This window comes from Orcinus orca, chromosome 4 (genome assembly GCF_937001465.1).
Source record: "Orcinus orca chromosome 4, mOrcOrc1.1, whole genome shotgun sequence".
NCBI classification, from domain to species: Eukaryota; Metazoa; Chordata; class Mammalia; order Artiodactyla; family Delphinidae; genus Orcinus; species Orcinus orca.
The window spans coordinates 146,786,147-146,796,291 of NC_064562.1; the positions used below are offsets into that span (position 1 = coordinate 146,786,147).

At 32.3% G+C, this 10,145-nt stretch overlaps 1 long non-coding RNA gene across 1 annotated transcript in view; it reads right to left on the minus strand.

Moving 5' to 3' along the window:
- Positions 1-7,479, minus strand: part of LOC117199559 (uncharacterized) — a 255,906-nt gene extending 248,427 nt beyond the window's left edge. Inside the window, exon 1 of the long non-coding RNA XR_007476927.1 lies at positions 7,430-7,479. This is a non-coding gene — a long non-coding RNA (uncharacterized LOC117199559). The remainder of the gene's footprint in view (positions 1-7,429) is intronic.
- Positions 7,480-10,145: the final 2,666 nt, after the last annotated feature.

Here is a 10,145-nt window from a genome sequence, read left to right on the forward strand (position 1 = left end):
GTGAATCCATAACTCTAAGATGCATCCCTCTGTGGGCACAGGGCTCTTTGTCTTAAAATTTTATTCCTAGATATTTCATGTCCAAAGTTGATTTCTCCACGACATTTTAAATCATTGTTTTCTCTGAATTCTGAATGGATATAAAAATAGTAATACTGGTTGGGTATGGAGAAAGGGTGATATACAATAATGCAGTCTAAACTGAAGCAGTGTCCACAGATTGGAAATATAACAGTCTACATTTTTGGCAGCCATGTAGCCAACGAGAGCATTAACCTCTCATTGTATTACCTCTGGAAAAAAGTCATCAAACAAGTAGCAAACCACCCATCGAATTCTTTCGTCCATTTATTTAGACTGTGAGGACTATCTCTACATAGTCTAAAACATTAAATATTTCTATGTATTGAAATCTTTTGCCTTCTTTTATTAATATTTTAGTGAAATATTATTTTTTATTTTATTAATATTTTAGTTGTGATAAACAATATCAGATACTAAACAAAGCATATTCTAAACCAGAGCCTTCATGAAAATTCTAAGGTGACATTTTCATGTTTCTGCTCCATCTTTTGTAAACCATATCATCTACATCAAAATGTTTTAAATTGAATTTGAATCTCAAGGGTAAATATTTTAAATATCATGAGTTTGTTACATATGCCATATCTGTTGTTACATTGCAATCATTTATTTCCCTAATTACCCATATTTGATCCTCTTTCCTTAAAAAAAATCTTGCTTTTTTAATATATTATCCTTGATCAATTCCCACTAGAGATATAGATTTAAAATCCAGATTTTAATATTTTATATTCTTATTAGCCTAAATGGAGTGAAAGTTCTTATTTATGTATGTAAAATATGTAGTTATGTATGTATTTACAGCCATGTGTTTCCTCTTCCTCTGCTATCCTTTGATTCTTATCTGGTGATAGAAGTTCAAAATCAATATGAGGTAATATAGGAAGTTCTCATGTAAAAGAACCACAGTCCAAACACCATGGGGCGGGGGGAATGGTGATAGATTTTTGTATTGATATTTTAAAGAGCAAGGTTTGAAAGAAGAACATTTGCATAGATTTTTGTAATTGTTAAATTCAATGGTTAAATATACCTCACTCCCCACACTACTTTTGAGTAAACAGAGAAAACATAATTAACAAAAGGTGTGCGTGTGTGTGTGTGTGTGTGTGTGTGTGTATTAGTTAGTTATTTTTAAAGGTTAGATAAAAGAAAATCGATTTTATCACTCTAATGTCTTCGAAGTAAAACTTAGATTGAAAACTTTAGGTATTTTGATCTTATTTGAGAAAAAGAATTTGAAGAACATATGGCTTTATAATGCAGAGTACTTGGCACTACTTGAAAGGTACTTTCAAAATGCATAATGAATTCCAGCAATATCTTAAGCTTGTAGCTATGAATATGCTTGGTAATTTTATAATAAGAAGGTTAGGTTGCAAAATAAAATTTGTTAGTCCTTTAAAAAATTTACTTTGTAGTAATTTCAATTGAAATTTACCTCTGAATAATTTCTGGTCAGAATGAAAATATCAGAAAGGAAAGAGAGATAAGTGAGGTAGACATGTGAAACTGAAAACACCATTGATAACTTAACCTCCTCATCTCCTTCTAATCCTTGTTCAAATATGATTTTAACAGGGAAGCCTATCTGTATCTCTTTTTTAAGAACTGCAACTTGCTCTACATTTTTTAGCCTTTATTAGTTTTGAACACTACTGACATATATCTTTTTTTTTTTTTTTAAATTTTCTGTGTCCACTCACTAGAATGTAAACTCCACAAGTCCAGAAATTTTTTTGTTGTTGTTGTTGGAAGCACTTAAAATGTTGCTTAATGCATGGAAGGAGTTTGGTAAATATTCGCTGAATAAACAAAAGATAGAAAAGAAAGGGAGGAAGGGAAGGAAGAGAAGAAGGAAGGAAGGAATTGAGAGAAAAGAGGGTAGGGGAGAGGGAGGGAGGGAAGAGGAAAAACAAAAAAGAAGGCGAATGGGGTGGGAAGGAGGGAGGGAAGGAGGGACATCTTTTGTTCTACTGCAGTGATCCTATTCCCAGGAAACAAACTCAATTTTGGTAGATTGCTGTTTCAGCATAGGCAATATGTCAGCCTGACAATCTGTCTCAGCATGGTTGTCCAACCTTCAGAGGTATGTCCAAATTTAGGCTATTGATGGATTTGAGGGTTTTTTGTGTTAGTTTTTGTTTTTTAAGAATTGGAGGAAAGCACCTGAATGCTAAATGTCCATTCCAGTTCTAAATGATCTTTTAGGAATCTCAGAGAAATGGCATTTGCTAGCAGAGCCAAACAATGCTATGCTTCCTACTTTCTTCTGCGGACTATCCTCTATTTGTCCAGCCTTCCAAAGTCTGCAGTTTTATCTAAATTATTCTCCACCTACATCCTGATCTCAGAATCGCAGGAAGTTCTAAGCTTTAGGGAAGGGCCCTGCTGTCATCACTTAGTAATCTAAATTGGCCATACTCCCAATCCACAGGTCCATTGTGTCCAGGAACTCACCTGTATCCTGGATGCTCAACCCTGCTTACGAGAGCAGCCTCTGTGGTTAGATGGTTCAGTCAGTTCCCTGAATCTCTCCCTTGTTCAAAGCTACTGGACATTTTGGGGGCCCTTACAATACTGATTGTACTAAGCCCTTTGGTAAGTTTCCTAGCTTTTCTTTTCGTGGTTTCCTCACCATGAAGTGGGAAATAATAACAATATTTGTGATCTATCGTAAGGATGAAGGATATAATGAACATGTGACTTTAAAAAAATACATCACAGGCTAAAAGTGTTCTATGAATTTTCATTATTGTTATTACCAAATTTGGAATATGTAATTCTTTGGTGAAAGAACTCTCAATAGTCTAGGATCTGAAATATTCCATTGTGTGTCCAAGTACCTGGGAAGTGTAGAAGAAATCACCCCTCTGTTTGGGCTTTGACTGCTACGCAACATTTGAAGAAGTTTTTACTTCAGACAATTGAAATTTTCTGCTTGTACCAAATCCCAAAGGAATGAAATTAGAAAGACTGGCTAGAGTGTGAAATCACAGGCAGGGAAAAATATCAAACAAACAAAAATTTTAGTGCATAGTTTCATTTTTCTCTGTATTCATGGCTCTCAGTCATCACTTTTTAAAATCATTTTCTTTCATTAAAGGTAGTCTTACCTTAAAATTTTATACTTATTTTTCAAATAGTCTGGATAATTTTTGACATTTGCATTACTCAAAATTAAGAGATCAAAAAGTTATCTTTAGGAAATAACTGCTCATTAAAAGAATACAAAGTAGATTACATCTGTTTTTGATATTTTAGAAAATGATCACAACATACCAAATAATAAGCTCATGGAAAATGAACCCCTATTTTATCTGTTTTATATCTGTTTAATATAGTTTAGTTTATGGCAAATACTGATTATTTAATGTTAGTTAAATAAATAAATGAATGTTTTACATTATTCAGTCATCTACAGTGAAAATTACCATGATTCTTTTTCAAATTGATCATTAAATATTAATATCTTACTGATAGTTGAAATTAACTTTTATGTTAATAATTAAATATTTACAAACACTTGTTGAAAAACAATGGAAAAATAAAGGGCAGTAAATTCTGTTGTCACTCCTATTTAATGTAGATTAAGTGCAAAAAATACCACACAGCTCAAACATGGGTAATTCAGTCCTTTTTCTCTTCATTCTGCCCCTCATCGCAAGGATGGGTAGTTGGGTTTATTATAACTATTATATTTTTATTTGCATTTAACAAATTATGGAATTCTCTTTATTTAGTTTCCTTAAGATAAAATATCTAACAGTGTCTTTAAAATATCACAGAGCCCCTGTTCCTAATGTTTAAATGAAGAGGAGTACAGGAAATTACATGTGGGTATGAACATCTTACTCACATAAATTCAAGAAAAAATTCTCCATCATGTCATTAGATTAGGCAATATGCAGAAGCCACAGTCCCTGAGATACAGTGGATGAGACAATCCTTGGCTTCCTTGAAAATAGGCTTAATGGGGAGACATTCTACTGAGGCTGGAACAGAGACAGACAAGGGGATGGAGCTAGAGAGTCACACAAGAAATCAGCATTTTGAGAACTTTTTATGTCATATCAACACTTCTGAAACTTATCCTAAATACAGTGGGGATCTGTTGAATTTTTTAAAAAAGAAAAGCATCAGATATGTATTCCCCAAAGTCCTTGCCTGGCTGTGATTTGGGACTGGGTTGGATGAGAGCAGTTCTGCAGCTATGAGGACCAGTTACAGTTGTTCTAGAAATCTAGGTCAGAAACCAGTTTGGTACCAGTGAAAATGGAAATAAGTTGGTGCATTTAAAATAAATATCGGATGTAGAAATGATAGGACATTTCCTTGAATACCTGGAGGCTTAAAACACTCTGGATTCGGCTGTTAGGATTTATAATGCTTTTGCTGTTATCTAGGCAAGAACTTATAGGTTTCCTTTTGATGAAAAAAAAAATCTCTTCTTGCATTGAGAATTTTTAGTCTCAACCTCTAGGACTCAGCTTATAATAATTTCCTTTGTGAAACATTCTCTGGTGTCTGAAACTAAGGTTTCCCTGATGTGCAATTCATATGTATACTATAATTCTCACAAATCTTTTGGTGGATAGTAACTTGGTCCGCAAACTCAAGGGGAGATGAAAGTAGATTTTATTGGTATACTGAATTGAATTTTTTCAGCCCTCATTCCACACAAATAGCAGAAACTTTCCCTAGTTTGGTACAGGTGCTTCCCTTCTCTTTCATTTCGGGATGTGTCTTTATTTCCAGGAGTAGGGATGGAAGCTAGGTATCTTGTACCAAAAGTTGTCTGTCCATGAATTATCTTCTGAGCTGTCTGTTTTACTGTATTCCCCATCTTTAGGCCACAAAGTTAACTGTGGATCTAATAATAGCTAATACTTATAGAATGTTTGCCATTTGATACGTAACAGTACTAGCTGTTTTTTTTCTTTAATTTCAAATATTAATCACTGAATCCTCTTTAACATCCCCATAAAGCTGGTACTCTCAGTGATTTCATTTTAAAATGAGAATACTCAGACAAAAAGAAATTTAAAGCAATTTGCTAAAGGTCCCACAGCTTATAAGCAGTGGAGCCAGCTTTGAATCTAAGCAGTCTAGCTTCAGCATCTGTGCTCTATCCTCCACAGTGCAGTCCCATTCATGTCGATTTCTGCTAATTTAATGCCACTATGGGTACCTGGAAATTCTTCCATTTCCAGGATACTCTGTGAGTTTTCTAAAGCTTATTCTGGCTTTAGCTACTTTTTTTTCCCTTTTGCTGCTACCACCCAGACACCTGGGCCCTGTTTAGCAGGCTTTAACTTGTAGTCTGCAAAGTCCAAGGTTTTGTTTCACATGTATCTGCCCCCTGGTGGGCATAAATGGAAACTGCTGCTGTTTCCAGGCAGCCCTAAGAAAAATCTCCTAGCTGCCCAGCTTTCTTGTTAACATATTTTAAAAAAACTATCTCTTCTACTTAATAAATTGCTACTTTTGAACTAACTTAATTTATATACCAATTTGCTTGATTTCCAAATAATATATATTGATGCCATTGCTTTACTTTTTATTCTATTTTATATATTTATTTTCTCTTAATTTTATAATAAATAATTTAAAAGGGGACTAAACAAGCTATTTTAAGTGATTTATAATGAACAAATTAGGAGTCTATAATTTCCTATTGTTTTATTGAGATGTTCCAAAATATTTTTACTATGGCATGTTTTTTATTCAAATTTTCTTTAGCTGAATACTAAAAATGACATCCTCACAAAAAAGAAATATAAGAGGAAAATTATGATAGAAAGATTGAATACTTTAACCAGTTCTCACTTAAATATCATAATACTGTGAATTTTATAAAAGTATACAATCATGAGAATACACTGCTAAGCTCCCTAAGGCCTTGGAAGTCTCTATATAAGTGAGGAACCTGAAATTTAAGCTTTATTAGCTTTAATTCAGGATGGTATATCTGTCACACTTCAGGGTTTTTCTCATTTTATAAATTCTATTTCTCTTCTCATTCATCTTCTGAATCATAAAGGCCCTTCTCATCCCACTGCAGTAGACACTGCTGGTGTCTTTTGGTCCTTCTTTCTTGTAACAGAAATCTAATATCCTTTGAGGCAGCAATTCGTCCAATTGAAGTATTCATTTTAACTCCCTTGCAGCTGATAGTGGCTACTTCTGGTGAAGGAGATGTGCGCAGAAGTCATATGAAGCCTCAAAGGAAGCTCTTTAAGGGGAGATGGACTTAGCTTCTGTGTGTCTTGGTATTTCATTCATTGTTGCCTTAAGATTTAACCTCATTGCTAAATTCCTACTGTAGAAACATTATTACTCTGTGTTGAAATGAGCTCTTTGTAAAGAATCCCCTAAAATGCAGCCCAGTGGATGGAACATTGGTACAGACTGTTAGGAAACTCCTAGTGTGACTTTCCCACTACCTATTTTATTTACTATATATTTTTAAATATATTTATTATATTACCTACTACTGTTGCCCCCCCAGTTTATGTACCCCGATACTCCCTCTCCAACCCCAACATCACGCTCTTGAATTGCAAAGAATATTAATGAAAACTCTGGACCCACGCTTTGTCCCCTCAGCTGGATCTTCTCAGTCATTTAGACATCAATTTCCATACATTCCAGTTCTGTTTTATTATGATCTTTCAGATTCAGCCCAAATGCTCTATTTTTCAAGATGGCTTCTTATTTTAACAATGAAATTTTACCTCTCATAGCACTTTATCAGTATTTATTGTAGTAACAAGAAAGATGTGAAAAGAACTCATCTATTTCCAAAATATTAGACTTAGCTATTGCAATTTATTAGAGAAGTAAGCATGCATTTTGTGTATAAAAATACATTTCATTACATCCTGGAAATAAGTGTATGATTTAATTCCATTCTTCACAATGATGAAGATGAATAAAATGATGAAGATGATGATGAAGCAGTATAACTTTGTAATTAAATCTAATAAAATTTCTAAGTCTGAGTTTTCTCCATTTTGAATGGGTAAGATAATATGATATTGGGCTATTGTGGAAATTAAATGAAATTTTCCATATAAAACATTTAATACACAGTCTAGAATTGTAAAGTTATTAAATGTTTTTATTGATATTATGTGATACTATGCTTACATTTGCATGTAAAACAAAGTATCAGTATATTAAAATAAAGTATCTAGTAGAGTAAATCTAGACCATAAAGACCTGGGTGCTTTTTGTGAAAGACAGAAATGAGATTAAATTTCCATTTTATGTGTGAAACGGGTTATAAGAGCAAAATGACTAAAAAGCAATTAATTTATGAAATTTTCATCATGTAACATACCTCATATGAAATCCCTGTACTTCTTCTCAATTCTCAGTTTTCTCTCCAACGGTGCTGTGAAATTTGAAAAAAGGGAAAAAATTGTAAACTCAATAAATAAACCTAACTTCTATTATCCATGATGTAATGAATGCAGATTAATGAAAATATAATAATTTGAGTTGACTACTCATACCTAAATAATACCTATTTTCTTACACCAGTGTGAATAATGTCTCATGAACCAGGTTTCAGAAATATCATTTTACTTTAAATAACTCTGAAATTTACAAAATTGTGTTCTTGCACATTTCCTCATGACAAATGACTTTGTATATATTACACACACACACACACACACACACACACACACACACACATATTAGAGTCCTCTGGCTGCATCTGTCTTATTTTTAACTATTATATATACAATGTTACTTAGCACAGTTTTATACATAAGTAGGTTGCAGAGTGAATATTTTTGAAAATATAAATAACTTATTTTGGATATTTCTGCATGACTCTTATACAGACACCACCGGAACCACTGTACCTATTTCTGTGACAACCATGAATAAACAGTAAGATAAAAGTTTGAGTTTCAGACTCTTTTAGAGTTTGTGTATGATATCTCTCTATAGCTCCAGCACTTTGAAGTTTATTACTAAATCCAGTGATAAATTTTTATAACTTTGAGGAAACCTATACTAAAACCAAATTTATGTACTCTTTCTTTTATTATTTGATCAATAAAATACACAGGAGAAATTGAAAATATACTTGCTCAGTTTACAACTTACCTCAGGAATTTAGGAAAGACATTTGTTGCAAGAGTCTAGTTAGACAATCTGTATTTTAAATTAGGGACTCTTTAAATTGTATTCAATTAATCAAACTTGATAGTTCGATCAATTACATACATCGTTTTTCCTAATGGGCCACTATGATGTAGAGTTAAAATACATTTTAGAAGTGCCGTGTATTTATTTCACTAATGGAGTGCTCAAGATAATGTTATCTAAGAAAAATGTATGATACTCAGAAGTATAATTTCCTTAAAAATAATATTTAAAATTTTGAATTCTAGCCTTCACAGTATAGTATAACATATGGACACAAAGTAAGGGATATTATTTTTACTCAAATATTCTCCAATTATATGAAATTTTAAAATTTACATATAAGGAAATGGTACTGCTCTATTTACTCCTATATAATTAGATAGAAAGTTAAAATGTATGCTAAATCATGTTATAAGATATTTGCTAATATTCTCAAGTTGTTATAAAGACCTGGATAGTTTTGGAGCAACATAAGTTTAATGATCCTAAATTTAAAAATATATATTCTATATTCTTCTTTCTAGAAGAAAGCATGAACAAGTATATTATTTTAGATGCATAAGCCTTAACCTCTACATTATTAACCATGCTATTTTTTAAAAAACTGAACTAGTACTTGATACTTATTCCATCTTCTTTTACTATTTTGATCCTTCACTATATTATTTGGTCTTTATTAGGTTTTGAACCTTTGCAGTTGGATATATTAATTTTAGTTGTGACATAATGTTTTTCATTTCCCAAAAAATACCCCAGAGTACAGATGAAACATACTTTTAATATGCTGGACACAAAGCTTTGCAGGTTTGAAGGTTTAATATTATTCCTTAACTTTATACCAGTGGGGTGTACTTTTTTCACAATAATATATTTAATACAGTTATAACAATCAAACTGTTTCACTAAACTAATAGATACAATGAAACTAGAGACTTCTGGAATTGGAAAGAGGCTTTGACTTAATCCTCAGATCTCTAGCACACAGAGAAACTAAAGCTATTTCTACACAGGTACATTGAAGAGATGAAGCAATTACATGAATGATTCAGGCTAAAGAAATTACCCTGCCATTTTGCAAGAAGAGTTTGAAGGCTAAATTTAGATATTCCTATTATTTACTTTTACCAGATCTACTAACATCTTGCTAAACTAAAATCACTTTTGTTTAATATTAAAATATACTTAATGGAAAACATACATTGTCAAGCAAAATTTATTTAGAATTCAATATATGTTCGCTAATTACATACTGTATTTTTAGTAACTAGGTACAGTTATCATACTAAATTGTGGGACAATGAACCTATCAGTAGTAGCATAAAGTAAGGAATAAGTTTGAATTCATACTTGAATGTCAACAATATACTCTCTTGTTTTCACAATTACTTTTTAAACAAACTGTACAGAAAAATCAAATATAAATATTGCTGTTGTATGAATTATATCCTGATTCCTATTGTCTTTATTCTCTATTGCACCAATGCAGAAATATATCTACATCCAATACTTAGAGTGCTACATTTTTTCTTCTACTTCAACATTCTAGGATGAAATGCCTAAGCACACACAAGACATCTCAACATGTATGATCACAAAATCCTTCATCATAATATATAAAATCTTAAGTTGACATGTTCTTTAAATAGTCTTTCTTCTAAACTCTCTGTCTCAATAAACGGCACCCATTATTTGCACCCAGTTGCTTAAACAAGAAACTCATGCATTATTCATGATCCCTCCCTTTTTTCCTTACACTCTTAGTCTGGTTCTCACTTATCTCTGGCATGGACTGCCCATTCTTTCTGCTTTATTCAGGCAAAATCTTGAGTTCCCTTATTATTTTTGCTTTTGCTATAATATTTTTATTGAGTTATGGTTGATGTACAATATTAAAT